The sequence below is a fragment of the Pleurodeles waltl genome, chromosome 5 (genome assembly GCF_031143425.1).
Source record: "Pleurodeles waltl isolate 20211129_DDA chromosome 5, aPleWal1.hap1.20221129, whole genome shotgun sequence".
NCBI lineage: Eukaryota > Metazoa > Chordata > Amphibia > Caudata > Salamandridae > Pleurodeles > Pleurodeles waltl.
The window spans coordinates 93,970,614-93,997,588 of NC_090444.1; positions in this window are offsets into that span (position 1 = coordinate 93,970,614).

Sequence of the window (26,975 nt, forward strand, 5' to 3'; positions counted from 1 at the left end):
CTGCGTGTAGGGTAAGCTTCAATCCAGTGACTAAAGATGCACACAATCACTAACACGTATCACAGACCTCCACACATGGGCATCTCAAAAAAATACAATTGCATTCTGCTAAATGGATCTCCTGCTCTCCCAATGTGGCTAAAATTCACCACTGTCCCTTTCCCCGCATTCATCTGCTGACAGATGATGCACCTGTGACAAATCACTTCTATGGCTTATCTGAACTTTGGGTTAAACCAGTCAATTTTGAACAACCTGATAATGGTATCTCTCCCAATATGTGCTTGCCCATGGTAAAACCTTGCAAACTGTGACAGAAGACTGTTCGGCAAAACCATTTTACCCTCATTTGAAACCCACAAATCATCTTGTCTTTGTACACATTGCATCCTAACCCAAGAACGCTTCTGATCTTTGCTGGCACGTCCCTGCAACAATTTCAATTCTTCCAACGTGTCAACCACCCTTAATGCGTAACCTGTGCATGTCTCATTTTCTGTTTCAGGTAACAATTCCCACTGATCTTTGAACGATATACAGTTCAATGCGCAAAACCTTGCGACTTGATCCGCATATCCATTTCCCATTGAAACAAAGTCTTGTGATTTCAAAGGAGCGTAGCATTTCACCACAGCAATTTCATGAGGTAACTGAATCGCGTGCAACAACTCCTTAATTCTTTCACCATTTTTCACTGGAGAACCAGAAGAGGTCAGGAAACCCCTCTGTGACCACAGCTGGTCAAAATCATGAACAATTCCAAATCCGTATCTGCTATCAGTATAGATAGTTACTCTCAGTTCGGCAGCGGCATGGCAAGCTCTAGTAAGAGCAACCAATTCTGCCACTTGAGCAGAGTACACTCTCTCAAACCAAGACGCTTCCAGGATACCAGTGATTGTACACACAGCGTATCCAGCTCTCAGCACTCCTACTGAGTCTCTCAAACATGAGCCGTCAACAAAGATAATTTTGTCATTTTCTTCCAATTGGGTATCTTTAATATCAGGCCTTGGTTTGGTGCACATTTCTGTTACCTCAAGACAATCATGTTCTACATCATCAGCATCCTCAACTTCTGTATTTTCATTTGGAAGCAAAGTTGCCGGGTTCAGCACTGTACATCTTTTCAACGTTGCATTTGGTGACCCCAATATGATTGTTTCATATTTCATCAGTCTTGCATTTGTCATGTGCTGCGTTTTGGTACGGGTTAACAAGATCTCAGCTGAGTGTGGGACCATAACTGTTAAAGGATGTCCCATCACGATGCCTTCACATTGTGCGAGGCTTTGACCAACTGCTGCTACTGAATGCAGACAACCTGGTAGGGCTGCTGCAACTGGGTCGAAAGTAGCTGAAAAATATGCTACTGGTGGGTTTACACCTCCATGGACCTGTGTCAGGACAGACAAAGAACATGCATCACGTTCATGACAAAACAGAACAAAAGGCTTTGTGTAATCAGGCATACCTAAAGCTGGAGCCCTGCACATACACTCTCTCAGCTCGGTAAATGCTTTAATTTCTTTCTCAGTCAGTGTTAGGACATCTGGCCTATCCTTAACCGTCAGTCTCACCAATGGCTTGGAGATGACTGAGAAATTTGGGATCCACTGGCGACAGTAGCCCACCATTCCCAGGAACATCCTAACATCTCTCCGTGTCGTTGGGGGATTCATCTGCAATAAGGCAGTCACTCTTTCCTTGGATAACTTCCTCGACCCTTTCTCAATTAGATGACCTAAGTATTTCACCTCTTTCTGACAATACTGCAGCTTCTTTGGAGACACCTTATGCCCATTCTTTCCCAAGTGGTTCAGGAAGGCAATCGAATCATATTTGCAGTCATCTCTCGTTTTGGACGCAATAAACAAATCATCAATGAACTGCACTTGAGTCGGTTGAAAAGGTAATTCCAATGACTCCAAATCCTTCTTCAGTATCTGATTGAAGATGGAAGGTGATTCCGAAAACCCTTGGGGTATTCGACACCAACTGTAGACCTTGTCCAAGAATTTGAAACTAAAAAGAAATTGGCTGCCCTGATGAAGAGGCACAGAAAAGAACGCTTGGGACAAATCTACTACTGTGAACCACTCTGCATCGCATGGAACCTGAAACATAATCACAGCTGGATTTGGCACCACTGGACAACATTTCACCACTATGTCGTTAATCTTTCTCAAGTCTTGGACAATTCGAACTTTCCCACAAGGCTTTTTCAGTCCAATTATTGGTGAATTACATGGACTGCTCATCACTTCTTTCAAAACTCCTTGCTTCACAAAGTCCGCAATTAACTGCGCTACCTGGATAAGGACATCTTGCGCCATGTGGTACTGCGGTACCTGGGGGAACACAGCGTTCGGCTTCCACTCCCTTCATCAGACCCACTTCTTTTCCTGTCAAGTCCCACACTTTCTCTCTGACTCTCCCCTGCAAATCTGCTGGCAGATCAATCACTGTGAACATTGGGAAGAAGTTAATCAGAGGATACTCCTCATCCGTCGTCTCAGTTTCAGGCTCTGAAACCAGACCGTCATCCCCTTCATCGTCACTGTTTGTCTGCACCTCAATCCCCTCATTGGAACAGGTGATAGAACATCTTGTCTTGCACAGTAAGTCTCTTCCCAGTAGGGACACGGGACTCGAATCACAAACTACAAACCTGTGCAACCCCTGAAAAATACCAATCTCAACCTGAACCGGATCTGTGATCGGGTTAGTCAAGAGCTGATTCGCCACTCCTACTACCTTGACTGTACGACCCGAAAGAGGCAATTTTGAAACCTCTGCGCTTCTAACTGTAGAGCATGTAGCTCCTGTGTCAACCAAGAATGAAACCTTGTGACCCATTACTTTCCCTTGCACATAGGGCCCTCTCTGATCTACTTCTAAAGACGCTGCAAGTCTGCACTCCTCGCTATCTGAACTCTCATCCGACCTCTCATCATTTATTCCACTCTCACCACGCAATGGGAACTGTTGTACTGCGTTATTTTGACTCATTCCTTGACTTGTGACCATTGGTGCTAAAGGCAACTGCATTTGCTGTCTAGGTACCAAAGGAACCTGCTGTTGCATTTACTGCATCTGCATCGGTTGTACACGTGGCATCTGCACTTGTTGCATGGGTTGAAGACCCTGCATCTGAACCATGTTATTCTGGAAATTCAGATTTGGACCTCTCATTCTTTGTCCTTTAACATTTTGGAATGCATTGACATCATTGCTTTGTTGAACAACACCCTCCTGCACCATCATCAGGCACTCCTGCTTCCAGTGTCCGACGCCCCCGCAAGCATGATAAGGTAACACCTTCTTCATCCCCTGCACATCATTTCAAACCACTATGGTATTCAAATTTGGACCACGGTTCACAAAACCTCCTGGACCTCTGCCTCTCACTTGCGCCTGAAATATCCTGTTTCCTTGCGGCTGTTGCACCATCTGCTGTAGACCATTTCCCTGCATCCCTGCTTGTGCTGCCTTAATTTGCATTACCATCACTTTCTCCTTCAACTTTCTCTGTTTCAACTCGATTTCGTCACTACAGTATTTTGCATACTGCAACACCTCGTCAATTGGCTTAGCTTGCCAACAGATCAAATGATTCTTAATCATCTGGCTAATCTCGGCTCTCAAACCCTCAACAAACCTGAACACAAGGTGATTCATGTCCTTCGCCTCCATGACCTCTGTACCACTGTAGTGCTTGAAAGCCTTCAACAACCTCTCATAGTAGGCATGTATCGACTCTTTGTCCTCCTGTGCTGTTCGATCAATCTTTTGCCAATCAATATTTTGCAGCGACACCTTCTGCTTCAAGAACTCAATCACCTTATAGTAGTACCTCATCACCTCAGGAGACAGTGCTCCTGTGACTCTATCCCTTGCCGGTTCCGCGGTTGGCCAATCCACACTCCTCTTGCACTTCAGCCTCAAGTCAGCTGGAACTATAATCTCAAAAAGAGTATTCAGGTCTTCCCAAAGACACTTCACAAGTGTCACAAACCTATCTGTCTGCTGGTACCACTCTATTGGCTTCTCCCTCAGCCTGGGGAAGTCATTTGTGAATGACAGAATGTCACCTCTAGACCATGGTACATGGACAAGAACCCCTCCTGCCGTCTCTCTCATTGGTAACATCTTTATTGTACCGGTATCCGACACTGGTTTCGCCTGCTGCTGCTCCAGGCAGTCACTTTTCCTTTTATCTCTTTTCTTTGCCCATCTACCTTCCCACTTCTCTAAGGCTCCCCAAACTTGTGCGCTCTGCAGTATTTCTTTAAGGTGTGCCTTCATCCCAGTAGACTTCATGTGATCAAAATCCTTAGGCTCAAAGTCTAACCTATAACTCCTCTTCAGATGTTTTGTATTGTCTAAGTTTATGCCATATTTATCTGCCAGGTTTGCCAACTTCTGGTGCACCTTGCTCACTTCTTTAGTTATCTTTGGGCACAGATACCTCAATTCACCTTCAGAGTATGACTCTAGCCTGTTTACTCCCATGCTCCCTTCGACCAGTTCATTTGCCTTCATGCCCAACCTCACGAAATTCAGGTACTCCTCTCTTTCCGACCGCTCTGCTGTCGCAGGAGTGGTCCGTGGTGAATTTAACCTGTCTAACCACTCATTCAGTTGTTGCGCAGTAAAGCCTTGCAAGGAGATATTTCCAGCCTGCATCATCGGTGTTTGTGGTACATTCGCACTTGAGATCTGCGGAGTCAGCAGTCCCAAACCTGATTGTCTCATGGTATCTGGAGGAACCCCAATCGGACTGAAGTCTAACAGGGACCTAGATCTTTCTATTGTCTCTTCCACTGGAGTCACCCCTTGAGAGCTCCCTACGAGCCCTCCTCTTGTCATTTCTTGGGTCATTATTCCCTGATCACATATGCCAGACATCGTCTGCGCACACAATGGTACTGGTGGACCAACTGTAATAGGTAAGAATATGGCGGCTGGTGGCTGCCTGCTTCCCAGAACCTGTGGAGCATTAGCTCCCATATTCTGATTAATTATCGGTGCTGTAGCTAACTGCAGTCCCACGACTGAGGTGTAATTCGGAACCATTTGTTGCTGTGCCTGAGGCAGCAAGAGTGGAGTTGGCTCAGTCTGTATTAGCTTTGGTCTCGTATATGCCGGATCTGACGGCACCATCAAATTCGTAGTAGTCTCTAGTACTGGGACATCAGGGTAAAGCCTCTGTACCAGTGGTGGCTGCAGCTGTGCCTGCATCTCTGGAGCAGTAGACACACTGACACTGTTCTGTATCGGAACTGGTGTTGCAACAGTATTCACCTGTACTGTGTTGGTTGTCCCCTGGTTCTGCATCGAAATTACAGGACCTGCACTAGTACTTGGTCTATTGTCATCTAGGGCGTATGGCGGTGGTCGATCATGTAGTGACTGATTAAGGAATTCATCATCATCTGAGTCATCTGCCTCTGCCCAGGACTTCTTAGTCTCCCTTTTTTTGCTAGAACCTTTATCCGTCTTAAAAGTGGCTTTCCCTCCTTGCATGCCGCCTTCTTGAGTTATTGCTCCCTCTACTATTTCTCTCCTCCAAACCCTCTGTGCGCTATCCCACCTAGCTTCTGCTAGTGTCTTTTCTGCTTTCCTCATTCTCCTTTCAAACTTCTGTTGCTGCTGTCGTATTACCATCAGTTCCCAAATTGCTAGCACCTCAAACTGTGCCGGCCTCGGAGGTGGCTTTTGTTCTTTTAACACCCTCCGCAAATTTTCCAAAATCATTATATTGAACGTTGCATGCTCCGGAAACGCCAAACACCCTTCTTTCTCTGTCATTTGCACCACTGCTTTAGCCAAAGACATGGCGCTACTCCCCTCTCCTCCAATATGGCATAAGCTGGTGTATTCTCTGGCGGTGTAGGCTCCCCCACACTCGCGGTAATGTACACATCTCCCCTCAAAGCGCTCTTTAGAGCCTGGAAAAATTTCATTTTTATGTCTTTTATTGCCTAACAATCGAATCAGGAAGAGACTTTAATTCCCAGAACTCTCATCACCCACCTTCTCAAGCAATTGCCTCTCACGGACGGCTGCCAATCCGTGAGCGACCCTTCTTACTAACTTACCTATCCCAGCGCAGCTCCAATGATGTCACACTCACACACTGCGGCTGACAGAGTCTTGCGGCTTGTCTTCCTCACTCTCGATTCACACAAAACTAATGCAATATATTGCGAGCACTAACAAAAACTCAAATTTGACGGTTTACTACAGGAAAGGTGTAAGGAAATGCCTCCTTAGCATGGTTACCCCCTGACATTTTGCCTTTGCTGATGCTAAGTTATGACTTGAAAGTGTGCTGGGACCCTGCTAACCAGGCCCCAGCACCAGTGTTCTTTCCCTAAACTGTACCTTTGTCTCCACAATTGGCACAACCCTGGCACCCAAGTAAGTCCCTTGTAACTGGTACCCCTGGTACCAAGGGCCCTGATGCCAAGGAAGGTCTCTAAGGGCTGTAGCATATCTTATGTCACCCTAGAGACCCCTCACTCAGCCCATGCACATAGCTCCTCAGCTTGTGTGTGCTGGTGGGGAGAAAATGACTAAATCGACATGGCACTCCTGTCAGAGTGCCATGCCAACCTCACACTGCCTGTGGCATAGGTAAGTCACCCCTCTAGCAGGCCTTACAGCCCTAAGGCAGGGTGCACTATACCACAGGTGAGGGCATAAGTGCATGAGCACTATGCCCCTACAGTGTCTAAGCAAAACCTTAGACATTGTAAGTGCAGGGTAGCCATAAGAGTATATGGTCTGGGAGTTTGTCAAACACGTCTTCCACAGCACCATAATGGCTACACTGAAAACTGGGAAGTTTGGTATCAAACTTCATAGCACAATAAATGCACACTGATGCCAGTGTGCAATTTATTGTAAAATACACCCAGAGGGCATCTTAGAGATTCCCCCTGAAAACATACCCGACTTCCAGTGTAGGCTAACTAGTTTTTGCCACCCTGCCACACACCAGACATGTTGCTGGCCACATGAGGAGAGTGCCTTTGTCACTCTGTGGCCAGGAACAAAGCCTGTACTGGGTGGAGGTGCTTCTCACCTCCCCCTGCAGGAACTGTAACACCTGGCTGTGAGCCAGGAAAGGCTCACCCCCTTTGTTACAGCGCCACAGAGCATCCCAGCTAGCAGAGATGCCCGCCCCTCCGGCCACTTCCCCCACTTTTGGCGGCAAGGCTGGAGGAGATAATTAGAAAAACAAGGAGGAGTCACCCACCAGTCAGGACAGCCCCTAAGGTGTCCTGAGCTGAGGTGACTCTTACTTTTAGAAATCCTCCATCTTGTGGATGGAGGATTCCCCCAATAGGATTAGGGATGTGCCCCCCTCCCCACAGGGAGGAGGCACAAAGAGGGTGTAGCCACTCTCAAGGACAGTAGCCACTAGCTACTGCCCTCCCAGACCTAAACACACCCCTAAATTGAGTATTTAGGGGCCCCCAGAACCTAGGAAGATAGATTCCTGCAACCTAAAGAAGAAGAAGGACTGCTGACCTGAAGCCCTGCAGTGAAGATGGAGACGACAACTGATTTGGCCCCAGCCCCACCGGCCTGTCTCCCTACTTCGACGAAAACTGCAACAGCGACGCATCCAACAGGGACCAGCGACCTCTGAAGCCTCAGAGGACTGCCCTGCATCCAAAGGACCAAGAAGCTCCCGAGAACAGCAGCCCTGTTCAACAAACTGCAACTTTCTGCAACAAAGAAGCAACTTTAAAGACTTCACGTTTCCTGCCGGAAGCGTGGGACTTTCCACTCTGCACCCGACGCCCCCGGCTCGACCTGCGGAAAACCAACACCTCAGGGAGGACTCCCCGGCGACTGCGAGCCCGTGAGTAGCCAGAGTTGGCCCCCCTGAACCCCCACAGGGACGCCTGCAGAGGAAATCTAGAGGCTCCCCCTGACCGCAACTGCCTGTAACAAGGAACCCGACGCCTGGAACCACCACTGCACCCGCAGCCCCCAGGACCTGAAGAAACCGAACTCCAGTGCAGGAGCGACCCCCAGGCAACCCTCTGCCTAGCCCAGGTGGTGGATACCCCGAGGAGCCCCCCCTGTGCCTGCCTGCATCGTTGAAGAGACCCCCGGGTCTCCCCATTGCTTTCAATACAAAACCCGACGCCTGTTTGCACTCTGCACCCGGCCTCCGTTGTGCCGCTGAGGGTGTACTTTCTGTGCCTGCTTGTGTCCCCCCCGGTGCCCGACAAAACCCCCCTGGTCTGCCCTCCAAGGACGCGGGTACTTACCTGCTGGCAGACTGGAACCGGGGCACCCCTGTTTCCATTGAAGCCTATGTGTTTTGGGCACCTCTTTGACATCTGCACCTGACCGGCCCTGAGCTGCTGGTGTGGTAACTTTGGGGTTGCCTTGAACCCCCAACGGTGGGCTACCTTGGACCCAAATTTGAACCCTGTAAGTGTTTTACTTACCTGTGAACTTAACAATTACTTACCTCCCCCAGGAACTGTTGATTTTTGCAGTGTCCACTTTTAAAATAGCTTATTGCCATTTTTGTCAAAACTGTACATGCTATTGTGATTATTCAAAGTTCCTAGAATACGTGAGCGAAATACCTTTCATTTGAAGTATTACTTGTAAATCTTGAACCTGTGGTTCTTAAAATAAACTAAGAAAATATATTTTTCTATATCAAAACCTATTGGCCTGGAATCAGTCTTTGAGTGTGTGTTCCTCATTTATTGCCTGTGTGTGTACAACAAATGCTTAACACTACCCTCTGATAAGCCTACTGCTCGACCACACTACCACAAAATAGAGCATTAGATTATCTCTTTTTGTCACTATCTTACATCTAAGGGGAACCCTTGGACTCTGTGCACACTATTTCTTACTTTGAAATAGTATATACAGAGCCAACTTCCTACAAAAGGGTAACACAATCGCTTCAGAACTTTACAGAGATTTTGCTTAGCCTCGGCCGCTACTCTCTCCTTCTCAGATCCCGCACTCGCAAGCAAAATTTGACCCGCAAATTTTACTCTCGACTTGTCAAGGGGTTGTCCTAGTGCACTTTAGAACTCGCCAAATCTCCATCGAAGTTTTCATTCACTCACTCTGACTCAAACTCGCCTTGTCAATCACGCCCGATTGACCTATTAAACCGCGCACATTACAACATAAACCAAGTGTCTCATACACTTATCAGTATACTTCGGAGTCTTAGACCACGCAGGGTCCGTACATCACCAACAACCACATGGACAATTTTTTTTAGCACAAAGCGCCACACTCACATGAAGTTGCCGACTTCCCTACTCTCATACTGCGGAGTACGCACACTCCTACTAAAACATTACCTGACATAAAATTCTCACAAACCTCACAATTCACCTGCAGTATGCATAAGCTGTGCAAGCGCAAAACCTACTTCATCCACACTATCACTAGAACGCCGAGAACATACCCAACTCACTTCAGCAAGCTCCGAGATTCCTGGAAAGTCATTTGGGACTTAGGGGCACACCATCTCTCCAATTTGCATTATTTCAAAAACAATTTTCAAACAGTGGTCCCTCGTTCTAGGGCCCCAAAGGGCTGAAACCATCCTCTGCTACCAGAACAGATAACGAGTCCAAACCTTGATAATTTCTCTTACAAGGAGACACGTTTTAGGCTGATGAATCTTTTGACCACGTTTGGGAACTTCCCAGAACGAGATATCCGATTAGCATTGCAATCAATAGATCAATATCCTCTTCAATTTTCACAATAACTAATCAATCAAACTAATCACTAACATTTAATATAGATCAATACAGCGAATGCACCATGACCTTTCAGCCATGAATAATCACACCAATTTTAGTAAGAGTTAGGATATTTATTCCCTATTAGTTACAATCTAATATCATGTTTATTCATTTCAACAATAGCAAGCACATCAAAACCAAAAAAGTGGGCACATTTCAAACGCGTACATTATTTTTCGAGGTTAGCATATTCTCTACGCGGCTTCATTACACATTAGATTGCAAGCTTTTCATGTTAATATTAATTTTAAAGGTTACACTCCAACAATAGCATAGGCTTCACACATGACTCCCATGTTTTTTGTGTGCATGAGGAGGTGACAGCAGTGTTAGTTATCCATTAGAGGCCCTCCCAAAGTTAATTCATGCAAAATGTCCCGTAATCTCGAAGTACTTACCCACAAGAGATGTTCACCACAGTGCCAACCCCTAAACTGGCACACAGGGACATGGAAAGAGGGGCGAGATATCAAACACTTTGTGTAAGTTTAACATCTGGGGATTTTGGAAACCACTTTGCGCTGTCGTAAGCATGTAAAACCAAACATATGAATCAACTGGGAGGCCCTTAGGAGGCATCTCACAGGCCTGGTGAGGCTGGGAAAATGTGCCAGTATGTGCACGAGTCTGACATATTTTCCTCAAAAGTGCAGACAAATCTCACTCTATGCCCTGCACAGAAACAGGCACATATGCACACAAAGCATTTACTAGAAGGGGGTAGATACATAAACCGGAATAGGGCCACTTCATGCTGCAAAGCTGTGACGTAGATTGCTTGAATAAAAAAAAAGACATTTTTTAGGATACAATGCTTTGATATCAAACATTGGTGACTTTAAGGAGTGGCATATGCAGCAGTCTGTAGTTTATGATGGAGAGTGCATCTTCCCTACTGCACGTTACAGTTTTTTAATTCTTTTACTGTATCATTAAGGGTGTTGGCATGATGTCATAATCAGGGCCATGGAGGCCACTTTCACCACATATCTCAGCTCGGACGGTCTTCATCATTGAGGGCATGCTGATCGGGGACCCAGCGGCGTCGCAGGGAGAGTCCTCACTGTGCAAGGCGACGAAGGTCATTGTGAAAGGGAGTGAAATCCTTGTGGCCTCATCTGGTGATTTCCAGGGTGCGGTTAAAAATAGCTGAACTCCCCCGCAAAGGCAAGGCTCACCCCAAGAGCCTATCCTCTGCTCTACATCCGTTTACACGTTTAGAATTGCACCGGTTCTTTAGATCAATCCAACCAAAGAGCTTCTTCTCAAAGAATGAAGCTATTCCAATACACAACACTACTGGGCTTTAGAACAATTCAAAGTTTTACCCCAGTAACCAGATGATACCCAAAGAAATCATTACTTTTGAGGACACAATTCTCACGAAGATTGACCTTTTATTCAACACACCTCACTTAAGTAAATACAATCTTTCAAATTACCAACATGCAGCATTATGGAATTTGCAGTCCCTTACAGAGCTAGTCATGAAACCAGCTGAATAAGGTGGCAGAATTGTCCTTATGGACAAATAAGCCAACATTGATAAAGTTCAAAATCAACTGAACGTGTCAGTGAACTATAGAAAACTGACAAAAAAATCCCACAAACGATTTTAGGAAAGACATGTTAACCCTAAGTCAGAAAGGGCTATATGAAGGCTTGTTAAGCAGCAAAGAATCTGCCATTCTTAATAACACTAATCTGACAGCACCAGTCATTTACATTCTACCGAAGATTCACAGTAAATCCACTTAAACCACGGGGAGTTTGATTGTGTCGGGTTGTAATTCCATTCTCAAACCTTTGACACAGTATGCAGATTTTTTCATGAAACCTTTTGCCATTAATCATCCAACATACATTAGGGACAACACAGCAGTAATCAACAGCCTAGAAAACTATCTGTTTGATCTCACAGAAGACCTTTTAATCACTATGGACTTTAAAAGTCTTTATACAAACATCCCTGAGGCAGAAATTCTACATGATCTGTTGGAGACAAGGACCCGCCCTCATCGGCTACCCACTTCATTCATAATAGAAATTACGGAGCTGGCCCTTCACAACATGTTTTTGTCTTTAAAAATCAATTTTATGAGCAGATCAAGGGTGTGGCTATGGGCGTGGTTTTCGCCCCAAACATAGCAAACATTTATGTCACAGACGGTAAGTATATGAATTCTAACATCAATCCATTTAAGTCACAGATTACTAAAGAGATGCATTACATAGATGATGTGTTCCTCATTTGGAAAGAGAACTCACAGAGTCTGATTCATTTCCATGAAAGGCAGAATATGCACAATTCCAACCTTACTTTCACCATTGACTATGATCAAACTACAATGAACTTTCCAGACAGTACCATTAAGAGAGAGAATAATAGGCTGTACACTACCCTGTATACCAAACCTACAGCCAGAAATATACTCTTTAAATAAAGCAGCCTCCACCCAAAGCACTAAAGGATAATCTCCCTCTCGGGTAGTTCCTTCGCCTCAGACGGAATTGCTGTAAAAGGTAAAATTATTTTCTAGAAGCTAAAAAACTTAAAGAAAAATTAAGATCTAGAGGGTATTCATTGAAATTCCTTAGAAAAGCATTAAAGAGGGTCTGGTGGAATGATAGAGAAGCTCTGTTGCAAATCCATGAGAAACCACAGCAGCTCTGTTACAAATCCATGAGAAACCACGGCAGCCTCAACTTGTTAGTGTCTCAACTTGTTTTCAAATCAAATCAAAAGGATAGTCACGAGACATCGGAATTTACTCTCAGGTGACCCTATCTTCAAGGAAAAGCAGATGTTTGCCTTCAAGAAGGTTTCCAACCTAAAACATTGCATAGGGAAAGCATATATAGAACCTTCTACACCAACAATACATGAGATGCTAAAGTTGGCACCTATTGTGGGTCATTACAAAGGTAACAATTGTGTAGCCTGTAGCACAACAATAAAGGTCAAAGCATTTCAAATTAATGGTTTGCATTTTGTGATTAAACACTTCTCCAACTACAATACCTCCAATGTGATTTACTGCATTCAGTGTACATGTGGGTGGCCTTATATTGGCAAAAGTAATCAACCAATAAAAAATCAAATCATGCGACACAAGTCAAGAATCAAATGCAAGGTAGTACACAACCAGTTGGTGGATCATTTTATACGTACCAAACAGACTGAAAAAGGCTTTGGCCCTCATTACAACCCTGGCGGTGGGCGATAAAGTGGAAGTAATACCGCCAAATGGCTGGCGGTAACTACCGCCAAATTATGACCATGGTGGTGATAACTCCCATAGACAGCCAATGTACCACACCAACCGCCAGGGCGGAAACAACAGCCACCACAGCAGTAGCCGCCATGAGCTATGCGGGAGACAAAGTACCCCCCACCATATTAAGACCCACGAAACCTCCACCTTTTCCGGGGCGGTACCAACAAAAGCCTGTCGGAAACAGAGCTCAGAGGTGAAAGGACTCACCATTGGAGACACAGGGAAGAACCACGCCACCATGGAACCCAAACTGCATGTTTTCCCGATGTACTTCTACGTTATGCTCCACCTGGAACACCAACACCGACAAAGACGACGACGGTGAGTACAGCCACCTAGCACACAAAGGAGGGTAGGAAATCAATTTGACCCTGAAAAACAGCAGAGTAATGCAAGGACAACAGGAATTCACGAAAGTGATTGTAATCAGATCAACATCAAAATTAATAATTTGATTTGTCAGTGAAACAGATATGTACACATGTACACAAAGGGACACTGCCCAGTCCAATGTTCAAAGGGCCCACATGGCCACAGGGCACAGTCTAAGGCCCAACTCGAGTCCTGAGCACATCCGGATAGTACACTGCAGGGGCATCAGTTTGCAAATAGGCAGGCACCTCAGGGGGATGCGGGAACAAGCCCGCTGGTTCTGGAGAGGGCAACATGCCCATTGCATTGTCCTGGGGAGTGCAAGGCCACAGTCTCTGGAGTGGGTGTCTTTCTCACTGGTTCTGGTGGGGGCAATAGGCCCATTGCTTTGCCCTGGGGAGTGCAAGGCCACAGTCTCTGGAGTGGATGTCTTTCCCACTGGTTCTGGAGGGGGCAGCATGCCCATTGCTTTGTCCTGGGGAGTGCCAGGTCACAGTCTCTGGAGTGAGTGTCTTTCCCACTGGTTCTGGAGGGGGCAACAGGTCCATTGCTTTGTCCTGGGGAGTGCAAGGCCACAGTCTCTGGAGTGGGTGTCTTTCCCACTGGTTCTGGCGGTGGCAACATGCCCATTACTTTGTCCTGGGGAGTACAAGGCCACAGTCTCTGGAGTGGGTGACTTTCCCACTAGTTCTGGAGGGGGAAGCTCACACAGCAGCCCTTGGAGAGTGGCCTACATGGTGTCCGGCTGCGGTGTCGGCTGCACTGTGGTGGTGGTTGGAGGAGGCTCTTGGGCAGCCCCTGCACACCCTGATGGCTGCACATCCACAGCTGGCGGTGGGGGCCCGTGACAGCTGGTGGTGGTGGCGTTGTTTGCCTGACAGCTTCCGCTGGCGTAGAGTGTCCCGTCTCCTCCTGTTCATGGGTCGGGATCCCTTACCCTTTCTGGCAAGGGTGGATGGGCTTTTCCCCTCTCTGCCTGGTGGTGCAGGCTCCTTCTCCTTCCTAACAGCTGGTGCAGGCTCCTTCCCCTTCCTCACTACTGGTGCTGGATCCTTCCCCTTTTCTTACAGCTGGTGCAGGCCCCTTTGCCTTCCTTGCAGCTGGTGCAGGACTCTTCCCTTTCATCCCTGGTGGTGCTGGCTCCTTCCCCTTCAGTGTCGTAGGTCTGGTATCCTTACCAGAACGAGTAGGTGGTGCTACCACTGTCCCCATGGACTGCTTGGCTGAGGTGCTGGGCTGTGTCCTTGGAACCCTCCCCACACGTGCAGGACAGGGGGAAGGGGAGGGAAGAGGTCAAGTTGGGCAAGGAAAAGTTTTTAGGGACGTTGGGGCGGGAGGAGGGAGGAGTAATGGGAGTGGAGGATGACGTAGTGGTTGTTGGAGGTGTATGTCTGCTGGATTTGGGTGCAGGTGCATGGGCTGTATGCTGATGTGAGGTGGATGGCTGTTGGGTTTCTGAGTGCTTGCTTTTGTGTCCTTTGGTGGGGTAGACACAGTGGGAGAGGACACAGGGGATGCATGCATGGATGTTGTGGAGGTGTCTGCCAGAGTGGTGTGTATTCTGTTTGGTGTGGTAATGCTGATAGTGGATGTAGATGTAGTGCATGCAGGTGTGAGTGTAGATGTAACTGGGAGGGAGGTGGAGGAAGAGTAGGAGGGGGAGACAGTGGAGGCTGTGGATGTTTTTGTGTCTGCAACGTTATGTTGTTTGTGGGAGTGCCTGTGGGATGAATTGTGGTGCTTGTGTTTGCCTGTGCTACTCTTGTGTGTTGCCTTGGGTGCATGCTCCTCTGTCTGAATGCTTGGGATGGGTTGGGGTTGAGGAGAATGGGACTGGGAAGTGGAAGTTGGAGGGGGGACAGTAGAAACAGGGACAATGGCTGCCATCAGAGCGGAGGTCAGAGCCTGAATCGATCCCTGCTGGGCTGCCAAACCACCATGAATGCCCTCCAGGAATGCATTGCATTGCTGCTTCTGGGATGCCAGCCCCTGGATGGTATTCACAATGGTTGACTGCCCTACAGAGATGGATCTCAGGAGGTCAATAGCCTCCTCACTCAGGGCAGCAGGGCTCACTGGGGCAGGGCCTGAGGTGCCTGTGGCAAAGTAGATGCCCACCCTCCTGGGTGAGTGGGCACGGGCAACTCGGTGAGGGGCTACTGGGAGGGCAGTGCTGGTACGGGGGTGGTGGTTGTACCTGTAGCTGGGGTGGTCACAGAGGTGTCCGCCACCACCAGGGAGCTCCCATCGGAGGAGGTATCAGAGTCTGTGTTGTCTCCTCCAGTCTCTGCCATGGTGCTCCCCTCGCCCTCATCCCACTTGTTCCTTCGGCATTGGGGGGCTCTGCCTCCAGGGTCCTGTGGGATGCAGCTCCCTCTGTCACCGGTGCCTAATGCACACAAGGACAGGATGACAAAACAAGAAAGGGGGAGGGGAGAGAGACAAAGGATACACTGGGTCAATGACTGCACCAACACCACCATTGGCGTACACAGCACCCTCACACACATGAAATGTCTAGTCACCAAGGCATAAGGAGGAGCACACACCGCCAACTGCAGCACACCTGGGACCCACGCAGCCCTGCCTAGAAGAGAATACTAACAAGCTAGGTTACCTGTTTTTGTGATGCAACCATTACCCTGCTGAGGACTTACACTGCTATGTCTGGCCTGGCCTTAGGGGCAACCACTAACACACGACCACCACCTGTATACCACCCCACCGGCCATAAGTTGTAATGATACCCACTGTACTCTCCCCCTTGTGGCTGCTGTGATTCCCTCAAGCGACCCATCCAGCTCAGGGTACGCCACTGCCAGTATGGTGGCCATCAGGGGGGTCCGACGGGCACCCCTTCCTCGTTGGGAGGCCATCCCCAGCTGGGCCTCCACGGTCTTCCGTGCCCAGCATCTCAGGTCCTCCCACCGTTTCCGACAGCGGGTGCTCCGCCTTCCATAGACCACCAGGGTCCGCACGTCCTTGGCGATGTCACTCCATATTCCCTTCTTTTGATGGGCGCTGACCTGTAGAGGTAATACAATAAACAAACAGTCCAGCCTGTCACACACATGGTCCACCATACCCGATCCCATCACCAATGCAACACACATAGGCCAGCTCACAAAATGTACACCGCCAATAGACATTCTCCCACCCACTCATACACGATGCCTTCACACACATCTCCATGCATTCATGCCACATGCATTGTGCCCACAGTGTACTCACCTGTTGGTCTGGAGGGCCATACAGCAGTCCGTACTGGGGTAGGACCCATCCACCAGTCGCTCCAACTCCTCTGAAGTGAATGTTGGGGCCCTTTCCCTGGACACACAGGCCATGGTAGGTTCCAGACACAGGTCACAGCAGGACATACAGTGTAGGTCTTCTCCTGTGGAAGGTCAGGAAACAAGTGAGGAATAATAGAGAAAATGGCAGTCACGTCCGCGGCGGTGTACATCGTCACCGCCGGCCTAGATACCCATTGGCCACTGTACCCCATAGGGCCCAATATAATCCAATGAGAAATTGCACGGCAGTTCACGACCGCCTACCACCACAGCGCACAACGTCAGCGAAATTACCTCACTTCCACCTGTCTCTCCACACAGGACAGGTTGGTTGCCATTCCAGGGGGGAGTGAACAGGCCTATCGATAATTTCTGCATCACAGGATAAATTGGCATATACTTTTAAATTACACTGCCCCAAAACATGATTGCACGATGTGGACTGCTGTTGTGGTTTTGTTGTTCAAATTGTGACAGCCTACTCACTCTTGTCCCTTAGATTCCTACCGCTGTGGATGAATAGGAGATGGAGACATACCCACGTGTACAGACCCCTGGTGGACTTGGCTACACTGGAGGACAGGCACATAATACTCACCTATAGACTGGACAGGGCCACAATCACAGAGTGTGTTCCCAGTTGGAGCCTGGCCTGATCTCAGCCATCCGTCATGCCACTGGGATCCCCCCTCTTGTGCAGGTTCTATCAGTGCTCCATTTCCTGGCAACAGGTTCTTTCCAAGTGACAGTGGGCTTGGCAGCAGGAATGTCACAGCCAATGTTCTCAATCGTGCTGGCAAGTGTCTTGTCTGCCCTGGTAAAACACATGTGCAGCTACATTGCTTTCCCCCAGGTGGAAGATTAGGCCACTGTGAAGGCTGATTTGTATGCAATGGGACATATCCCCAATATTATTGGGGCGATTGACGGTACACATATTGCGTTTGTCCCCCCCCCCCGGCAGAATAAACAGGTGTACAGGAATCGTAAGAGTTTCCACTCCATGCATGTGCAGATGGTGTGCCTTGCAGACCAGGACATCTCCCACGTCAATGCTAAATATCCAGGGTCGGTGCAATATGCCTTTGTCCTGAGGAATAGCAGAATCCCTAATTTGATGTCCCAACTACAGAGGCACAGGGTGTGGCTTATAGGTCAGCCTTGGTCCCCACCCAGAGTATGTTGGTGTATGCCTGTGATGTTAGCCAAATAGGATAGTGTGTGGATAAATGTTTCCCCTCAATACTTGCAGGTGACTCTGGCTACCCAAACCTATTGTGGCTGCTGACCCCTGGGAGGAATGCCAGTACAAGGGCTGAAGAATGTTATAATGAGGCACATGGGTGAACCAGAAGGATAATTGAGAGGACCTTCAGCCTCCTGAAGGCCAGGTTCAGGTGCCTCCATCTGACAGATGGATCCTTGTGCTACTCACTCAAGAAGGTCTGCCAGATGGCAGTGGTATGCTGCATGTTGCACACCCTGGCCCCCAGACCTCATGTACCTTTTCTGCAGGAGGACGAAACTGGAGATGCCCCCGTGGCAGCAGTGGACTCTGAGGACAGTGAGGATGAGGAGGCAGAGGATGAGGATGTGGACAACAGAACATTAGTGATCTGTCAGTACTTCCAACGACACACAGGTCAGACAGTTCAACTTCACATTTCTATGACTATTGTTGTATTCTGTGTGGCATTGGCATGCTCACAATACCCACTTGTTTCCTCTACTTACTGTCATCTATAGATTATCATTTTACAGATGTTGGTGATCTGACAACAATGTTGTGATGTGATCACAAGACCCAGCAACAGGTAATTTGTTCTATGCTCTCACTATGTACCGTTCATTTGCAACGGATGTAGCTGTTTCAATCCATAAAATTTTTCAATACATGAAATACTAGTAGTCGAGTTTTATACAAGGGTGTTTATTGTAGTGCTAATAAATTAAGGGGAAAGTGCAATGGAATGATGATGGAGGAAAGTTCAGGGAATTGTTCCAGTCTATTTGTAATACAGGTGCAGTGTCCAAGGGGGAGATAGGAAGGGGAGCAATGGCAGTTCAAGGTGGACAAGGTGACTGAGTAGGACACAGGAGGGACAATCAGGAGAGTCTAATTTCCTGGTGGTGGTCTTGGCAAGTGTCTCTGGCTTCTGTCTGGGTCGCAGGGAACATTTGTGGGGTGGTTAACCTTCTGCAGGGGGAGGGGTGCTGGTGACCTGTGGGTTCAGGCCACTAGGGGCAGCAGAAGTGGAGGGCTGTTCAGTTGGCTGGCTAGTGGTAGGGGCCCACTGGTGTGGCACTGCCTCCCTCATAATGTTGGCCATGTCTGCCAGCACACCTGCAACGGAGATCAGGATGTTGTTAATGGCCTGCACGTCCTCCCTGATCCCCTGATACTGTCCCTCCTGCAGCCACCTGTTCTCCTGCACGTTGTCAAGGATCTGGCCTGTTGTGTCCTAGGAATGTTGATAGGCTCCCAGGACCTCGGAGAGTGCCTCCTGGAGAAGCAGTTCCCTGCTCCTGTCCTCCCCCTGGCACACAGAAGTCCTTCCAGTGTCCCTGTTGGCCTGTGCCCCTGTCCCCTGAACGATGTGCCCACTGCCACTGACCCCAGGTCCCTGATTGTCTTGTGGGCGAGGTGTGGCCTGGGGTCCATGTACAGGTGAGCACACTGCTGATTGACGTGTCCTGGGGACAGAGGTGTGGGTATGCTGGGTGGGTGCTGTGGTGTGGGATACTGAAGGGGGAGGCTCTGTGGTGGTCTGTGAGTGAGCTTGGGTGACTGGCTGTCCAGTGGTACCTGATGGACCAGGTTGGTCATCCAGATCCAGAAGTCCAGAGTTACTGTCATCACTGGGGGACTCTTTTGTTGGGGGACTGGATAGTGGTGGCACCTCCTCTCCACTGACATTGGCTGGGGTACCTGTGGGGATGTAAATGATGTGTTATGCTTCAAATGTCTGACATTTGTACTTCCGTAGCTTCCCCTCTATGGTTGGTGTTGCCCTGCCAGCTTTTGCTTGTGTAGGGTGATGTATTGTGGGTATGATAGTTTCCCTATGCTGTACATGCTTTGGTGATAGGTGTCCATGCAGGGCTGGGAGTGCTGTCCATGCAATGGTATGGCATGCAGGGCTGGGCATTGTGGTTAGTCATATGTGTAGGTGCAGTGTGTGGGATGTTGTGGAGTGATGGGAGTGAGAGTGAGGGGGTGTGATGGCATGCAGTTATGGGCGGTGATAAGTGTTAAATGTTGACTTACCAGTGTCCAGTCCTGCGGCTACTCCAGCGAGTCCCTCAGGATGCAGTGTTGCCAATACCTGCTCCTTCCATGCTGTGAGCTGTGGGGGAGGAGGTGGGGGGTCCACCGTCAGTCCTCTGTATGGCGAGCTGGTGTCTTGCTGCTATGGAACGTACCTTCCCCGCAGGTTGTTCCACCTCTTCCTGATGTCATCCCTTGTTCTTCAGTGCTGTCCCACGGCGTTGACCCTGACCACGATTCTCCGCTATAGCTCCATCTTCCTTGCTATAGATATTTGCTGTACCTGTGCTCCAAAGTGCTGTGGCTCTACCCTGACAATTTCCTCCACCATGACCCTAAACTCCCCCTCAGTGAAATGGGGGTGCCTCTGTGGTGCCTTGGGTGTTGCGTGATGTGTGTTGGTGAGGGTGTGTTGAGTAATGTGGTAGGGTGTGTGATGTGGAGTGCGTGAGGGGTGTATGGCTGTATGTGGTGTGTGTGTCTAGTTGTCTCTGTGCTCTTCTTCTCAGTCTCCTGGCAGTAATTGTTGTTTGTAAAGGGTTGTGGGTAATGTGGGTGTGTGTTTTATAGTGCTGTGGGTGAGGGTGTGTGGTGTGTGTATGGTTGTCAGGTGTGTATTGGCCAATGGAGTGTTGTTTTGTCTGTGGGTGTCCATTGTGAGCGCGGCGGTATGTACCGCCAATGGTTTACTACAGTTGAATGTCCGCCGTGGTGATTCGTGGGTCATAATGTGATGGGCATTGTTTTTTTGGAGTAACGGTATGGGTTTTGGGACCGCCACTTATCACTGACCTTTCGTCTGGGGGATTTGTGTATGTGGCTGAATTCTGTCAGATTGGTGTGTGTGTGTTATAATATGGTGAACGGATATCTGCCACCGCAGCGGTAAGTTGGCAGTCGTCAGCATGTCGGTAAGCAGGATTTACTGCCAGTGTCATAATGAGGGCCTTTGTATGGTGGGTAATAGACATAGTCAAACCCTCAATACGTATGTCCAATCAGAAACTAAGAATTAAAGAAAATCGTCTGATATGGAAATACAATAGTGTCAGAAAAGGACTCAAGAGCACAATAGAGTGGCAAACTCTTGCAACACTATAAGAGGACTGGTAGTACATATGATAACCTCCAGATAAGTAATCATATGATATATCTGTTATGTTCTGGTTGTGTTCATTGACCACATTATCACTTGCATCTTGCGCTGATTTGTATAATGGCAATTATAACAACAATGACTGTTTTCATCTTTTTATAACATGTTAGTTCATCTTAAGAACTGAGGTGGTCATTATGAGTCTGGCGGTCCATAAACCGCCACGGTGGAGGTGGCAGTCTCACCGCCGCTACCCCGGCAAAGCGGACCACCATATTATGAGCACAGGGATCGAACCAAAAGAACAAAGCAAAGTTGCCGCCCAAACCACCACTGCCGACAGACCGCCGCCTGTAGGCACATACAGGCCGGTGATGAGGCTGTTTCCCACGACCCTATAATGAGGCTTCACACCGCCAGGATTTCCAGGACAGTTGCACCGTCATGAAAAGCCTGCTGTAAATGAATCACTGAAAAGAGAACACTCACCTTCAGAAACACAGGCACGTCCACAGGCGTCATGGCACACAAATTGCAAATCTTCCTAATGCTCCTGCTGGCCATTGAACTCCAGGACTAGCAACAGCGACGAAGACACCAACTGTAAGTACGTCCGCCTAGCACACACTGGAGGGAAGGACATTAGTACACACACACACAACACACACACACAAGCACCCGTACCTACACACTCACACACATATACACACACTCACACATGCCAACACGCATATTTACGTCACATCATGTGGAAGGAAAGCCAGGACAAGGTGGTTATCATCGACACCAACAGTGCAGTAGTGCAGATATATTAAATAAGTGAAAATGATATGCAGAACTATGTCCTAAGAGGCCAAAGGGCCAGTCCAAAATGTCTATAGTGCCCCCAGCACACTAGGCACAGAAGAAGCCCCCAACTTGACTTCTGACTGCAAACTGCTAGCCTCCACTGGGCAGAGGCATCAATGGGGCATGCAGGCAGGTCAGGGGTCGGGCCGGGCTTTGGGTTTGGAGGGGGGGCGCTTAGGTTTGGGTTTCGAGGGGGAGGTCCTTAGGTTTGGATGGGGGGTTGGGCTTTGACTTGGATTTTGGGGGAGTGGGCTTGGCCTTTGGAGGGGTGACTCTGGAATTGGTGCGGGGTAGAAGTCTTAGGTGGGGGAGGGGCATGGTGACGACCAGGGGAGGACTGGGAGGTGGAAGGCAGGGGTGTGTGGAGGGTAACAGGGTGCTTGGGGGGTCAGGTACTAATTCACTGGTAGGGAACAGGGAAAATCACAGAGGAAACGTTTCTTGGGGGCACGGGGACGGTCATGGCAGAAAGGTATGGGAGTGGAGGGAGAGGGAGAGGTTGAGAGGTGTGTGCATGGAGGTGATTTGTGTGCAGGTGCGTGCTTGGATGCCATGTGTATGTTGTGTGACTGTTGGGTCAGTGACTGTGGGCGTTTAGATGTAGTGGAAGAAGGGGGAAGGAGATGTAGGGAGATGGCGGGGGATGTGTGAGTGAATGTTGTGATTTCTGCAGGTAGGGTGGGTGTGCTGCATGTTGGGGTGTTGACAGTCGTTCTGAGTGCGCATGTGGTGTATGGGGTGCATGTATGTGGGACTGATATTGTGGTGATGGTGGCAGTGAGGGCACTTGTGGCAGGATCTGGGACTGATGAGATGGGGAATGCAGGTGTGAGTGGTGCAGTGCCTGTGAGGGGGGAGGTGGTGGGGGAGTCGGTGTAGGGAGCGGATGTTGTCATGTCTGCATCTGAATGTTGTGTGTGGGCATGGTGGTGGTGACGCTTGTGGTGCTTATGTTTGTCCTTGCGTACCATGTCTATTGATGTGGATACATGTGGGTCAGAAAATGTGCCTTGGATGGCTGATGGGAGAGGGATGTGGGATTGGGAACTGGTAGCTGGATGGGGACGGAAGAAGAAGGGACACTGGCTGCCATCAATGAGGAGGCTAGAGCCTGAAACGATCTCTGCAGGCCAGCCAGGGCACCGTGAATGCCTTCCAAGAACGCACTGGTCTGCTGCATCTGCAATGCCAGTCCCTGGATGGTATTCACAATGGTTGACTGTCCTACAGAGATGGATCTCAGGAGGTCAATAGCTTCCTCATTGAGGGCAGCAGAGCTGACTGGGGCAGGGGCAGAGGTGCCTGTGTCCAACAAAATACCCACCCTCCTGGGTGAGCGAGCATGGGCAACTGGGTGGGGAGCTACAGGGAGGGCGGTGATAGAAAGGGGGGTGGCGGACAAGTATGTTACTCGGGTGGTTCCAGATGGGTCCGCCACTGCCAGAGATCTGCCATCGGAGGAGGAATCTGAAGATGGTGTGGTCGATTCTGTCTCCCAGTGGCACTCCCCTCACACTCCGTCCCACTGGTCCCCTCGGCTCTGCTGGAATCAGCCTCCTAGGTCCCGTGGGCTGCAGCTTCCCCACTCGCCGGTGCCCCTTCTCTTTCTCCAGATGATGCTGGTGCACTCAAAGACAGAGGAGTAGAGGGAGAAAGGGAGGGCGGGTGGGAGAGAGGGACAGGGTGCAATGGGTCAATCCCAGCACAACAGTCACACAGGGTAACAACATCATTATCTGCTGCCATGCCATGGCACGCCATGCCCTCACCTATACATGCTACAACATGGGGACACCATAGGGGAAACTAGAGCTATGCTGATGTGAACTGCTGATGGTGGTACAATTGTACTCATGTACTTGATGTCAGTCATATTAGTCACATCTGGCCCAGTACTTGGCAACTTCACATGGCCAATTAGGAAACAATTCCTGTACTCCTGAATCAACTGAATCCTGCATGGGTAGGGAGCATCCCTACTAAGCCATTGATAACTAAACAGTGACATTCTGGCCTACTCAGCCTCACTACACATACAGTACATGACAGAAGATTAAGGACTCACTTATCTCCTCTGCCACAGTTGTAAGCAAAGACAGATGACAATGCCCTGACACCTCAGGTGTACTGATGACATTGGCAGGAGCTGGGTTCCCATATTTGGTTGAGGGTGACCACACATTACACGCATTATTTGCCCTCATAAGTCACTGTCTGCATGGTATGGGCACACATCTGTGATACCAATCCTGCCAGGGTGGCTGATACCCGTAGAGGACAGGCATCTTCCTAGTACCTACTCTACAGCTTCCCACTAGTACTCAACCCAGACCCACCTAAGCAACACATTTACGAGGTGAGAGTGTGTACTTACCCCCTTGTGGCTGCTGTGCTGCCCTCAAGCGCCCATCCACCTCAGGGTAGGCCACTGTCAAAATGCAGGCCATTGGGGGGTCAGGGTCCAACGGGCACCCCTCCCTTGTTGGGAGGACTTCCCCAACTAATCCTCTGCGGTCTTCTGGGCCCAGCATCTCAGGTACTCCCACCTCTTTCTGCAGTGGGTGCTCCACCGAGCATGTACCACCTGGGTCTGCACTTACTTGGTGATGGCATGCAAAATCCCCTTCTTCTGTTGGGCACTGAGCTGCATGGGTGACACAGACAGAAGGACAAAGGCATGTAGAGTGGCATCACAGGGATAGCAGTGGACAGCACACATCTCACACATTTCATGCCCACACTCACATGTCTTCACGCTAATTACGCTCAGACTCCTCACACATCTCTATGCATCCACTCTATCTGCCTCGTCCCACAGTCTTTCATCCCCATACATATCACTATCAGACAGGATGGTGACATTAGACTCACCTGTTGCTCTGGTGCCCCATCCAACTGTCCATACAGAGGTAGGACCCCGTCCACAAGCTTCTCAAGTTCTTCCTAGGAGAAGGCTGGGGTCCTATCTCCTGTAGGATGTGGCATCTTGGCTACCAGAGTTAGACCACAGCAGCACACACAGTGGAGGTCTTGTCTAGAGTCAAGTGAGCATTGCCACATGAAATGGCGGTCACAGCCACCACGGACATCACTGTCACCTCCAGCAGCAATCACTATAGGCTCCAGTCTCCCATAGACAACCATGTTATCCAATGAGGAGTTGCACAGCAGTTGTGACCGCCTACCGCCATGACGTCTAACGCCGGTGGTATGAGGTCACTTCCATCTGTCCTGTGCACGAAGGACAGGCGTCTGCCATTTTACATGTATTTAGTGAATAGTAGCTGACTGGTAGGTGCGTAATGGGTGACATTTGGTGACTATCGCACAGCTTTACTGTGTCCACACAGTCAATGCAGCTTCTTGTGACTTCTCCCTCTCATATTCCCAGATACGGTGCAATGTTGATGATGAGACATGCTCCTATGTACTGTCTCCTAGTCGACCTTGCCATTATGGAAGAACAACACATCATTCAGACGTATCATCTGAACCGTCAGACCATCATGGAGCTGGTGACCCAGCTGGAGCCTAATCTGTTGCCTGCCATACGTCATCCCAATGCCATCCCTCCCACAGTACAAGTGTTGTCAGTCCTCCACAGGGCCGTTCCAGACGACAGTGGGCTTGGCAGCAGGGATGTCACAGCCATTGTTTAGTAAAATTTTGAGGGATGTACTGTGTGCCCTGCTAATACATCTGCCCATATACATCAGGTTCCCTCAAGGTGCTGATTTAGCCACTGTCAAAGCTACCTTCCACGATTTGGCGCATGTTCCTCATGTGATCGGGGCCATAGATGGCACACACATTGTTTTGCTGCCACACAGGAGAAATGAACAAGTGTTTAGGAACTGTAAAAAACGTTAATTCTATCAATGTGCAGGTGGTGTAACTCACTGACCAATGTATCTCCCAAGCGACAGCCAAGTTCCCTGGTTCTGTGCATGACTCCTTCATTCTGTGGAAAAGCAATGTCCCACACATGATGGCACCACTACAGAGGTACCGAGCCTGGCTCATTCGTATGCATCCATTTGTGTGTGCCCCTGTACACTTAACTCTCTTCACACCCTGCCCTATCTCCCTCCCGGTCTTGACATGGGTCCAGGTGACAGGTTGGCTATCTCAACATTCCCTGGCTACTGACACCTGTGAGACATCCGACCACAGATGCAGAAAACCGTTTCAATGAGGTAAGACAAGGTGTGTGATAGAGAGAACCTTTGGGCTACTGAAGGTCAGATTCCGGTGTCTACACATCTCCGGAGATGCCCTACCCTACAAACCACTGAAAGTGTGCCAGATTGGTATTCCCTGCTGCATCCTACACAATCTGGCCCTGGTACGTCACATCCCTTTGCTGGATGCAGAGGAGGTGGCAGGTGGGCCAGTGGCTGATGAAGGGATATAGGGAGTATTGAGGGGGGAAATTATGAGGATGCAGCTGACTGCAGAGCAGAGTTGATATGACAATACTTCCACTGAGCTACGGGTATGTGCGGATGTATGCCTTGTGACATAGATCCTCCTGGTGTCTGTTAGCCCTGGTGGTATTGGGTGCAGCTATCCCTGCTGGGTGGGTTTGGGGGGGTCACATTTGCCCATCAGTGGAGTTGTTACTGTGCACATTTCAGTGCAATTCTCACCATGCCTGACATGTCTGTGTATTTCCATTGTTCCCTGAACTGCCATATCAATTGCAATATGTGTGCTAGCATTGTGGTGTCAACAGTATTGCTACCTATCCTAGGAGTCCACATTGGGAGGCAGTGCCACATTACTGTTTCTGACTGTGGAGCATGCCTTAAGTTTAGCTTTGTCTGCTGTGATTGAAGGACCATTGGGGATAGTTGCCTTGTCCATGTATTCAACAAAGCAAGCCACATCATCGCCCCCCAACTCCGTATGATCATCAATAGCTCCTTTGAGACCGCCACCTTCCCGGAGAGTTGGAAGCACGCCGAAGTCAACGCCCTGCTAAAAAAAACAAAGCAGACC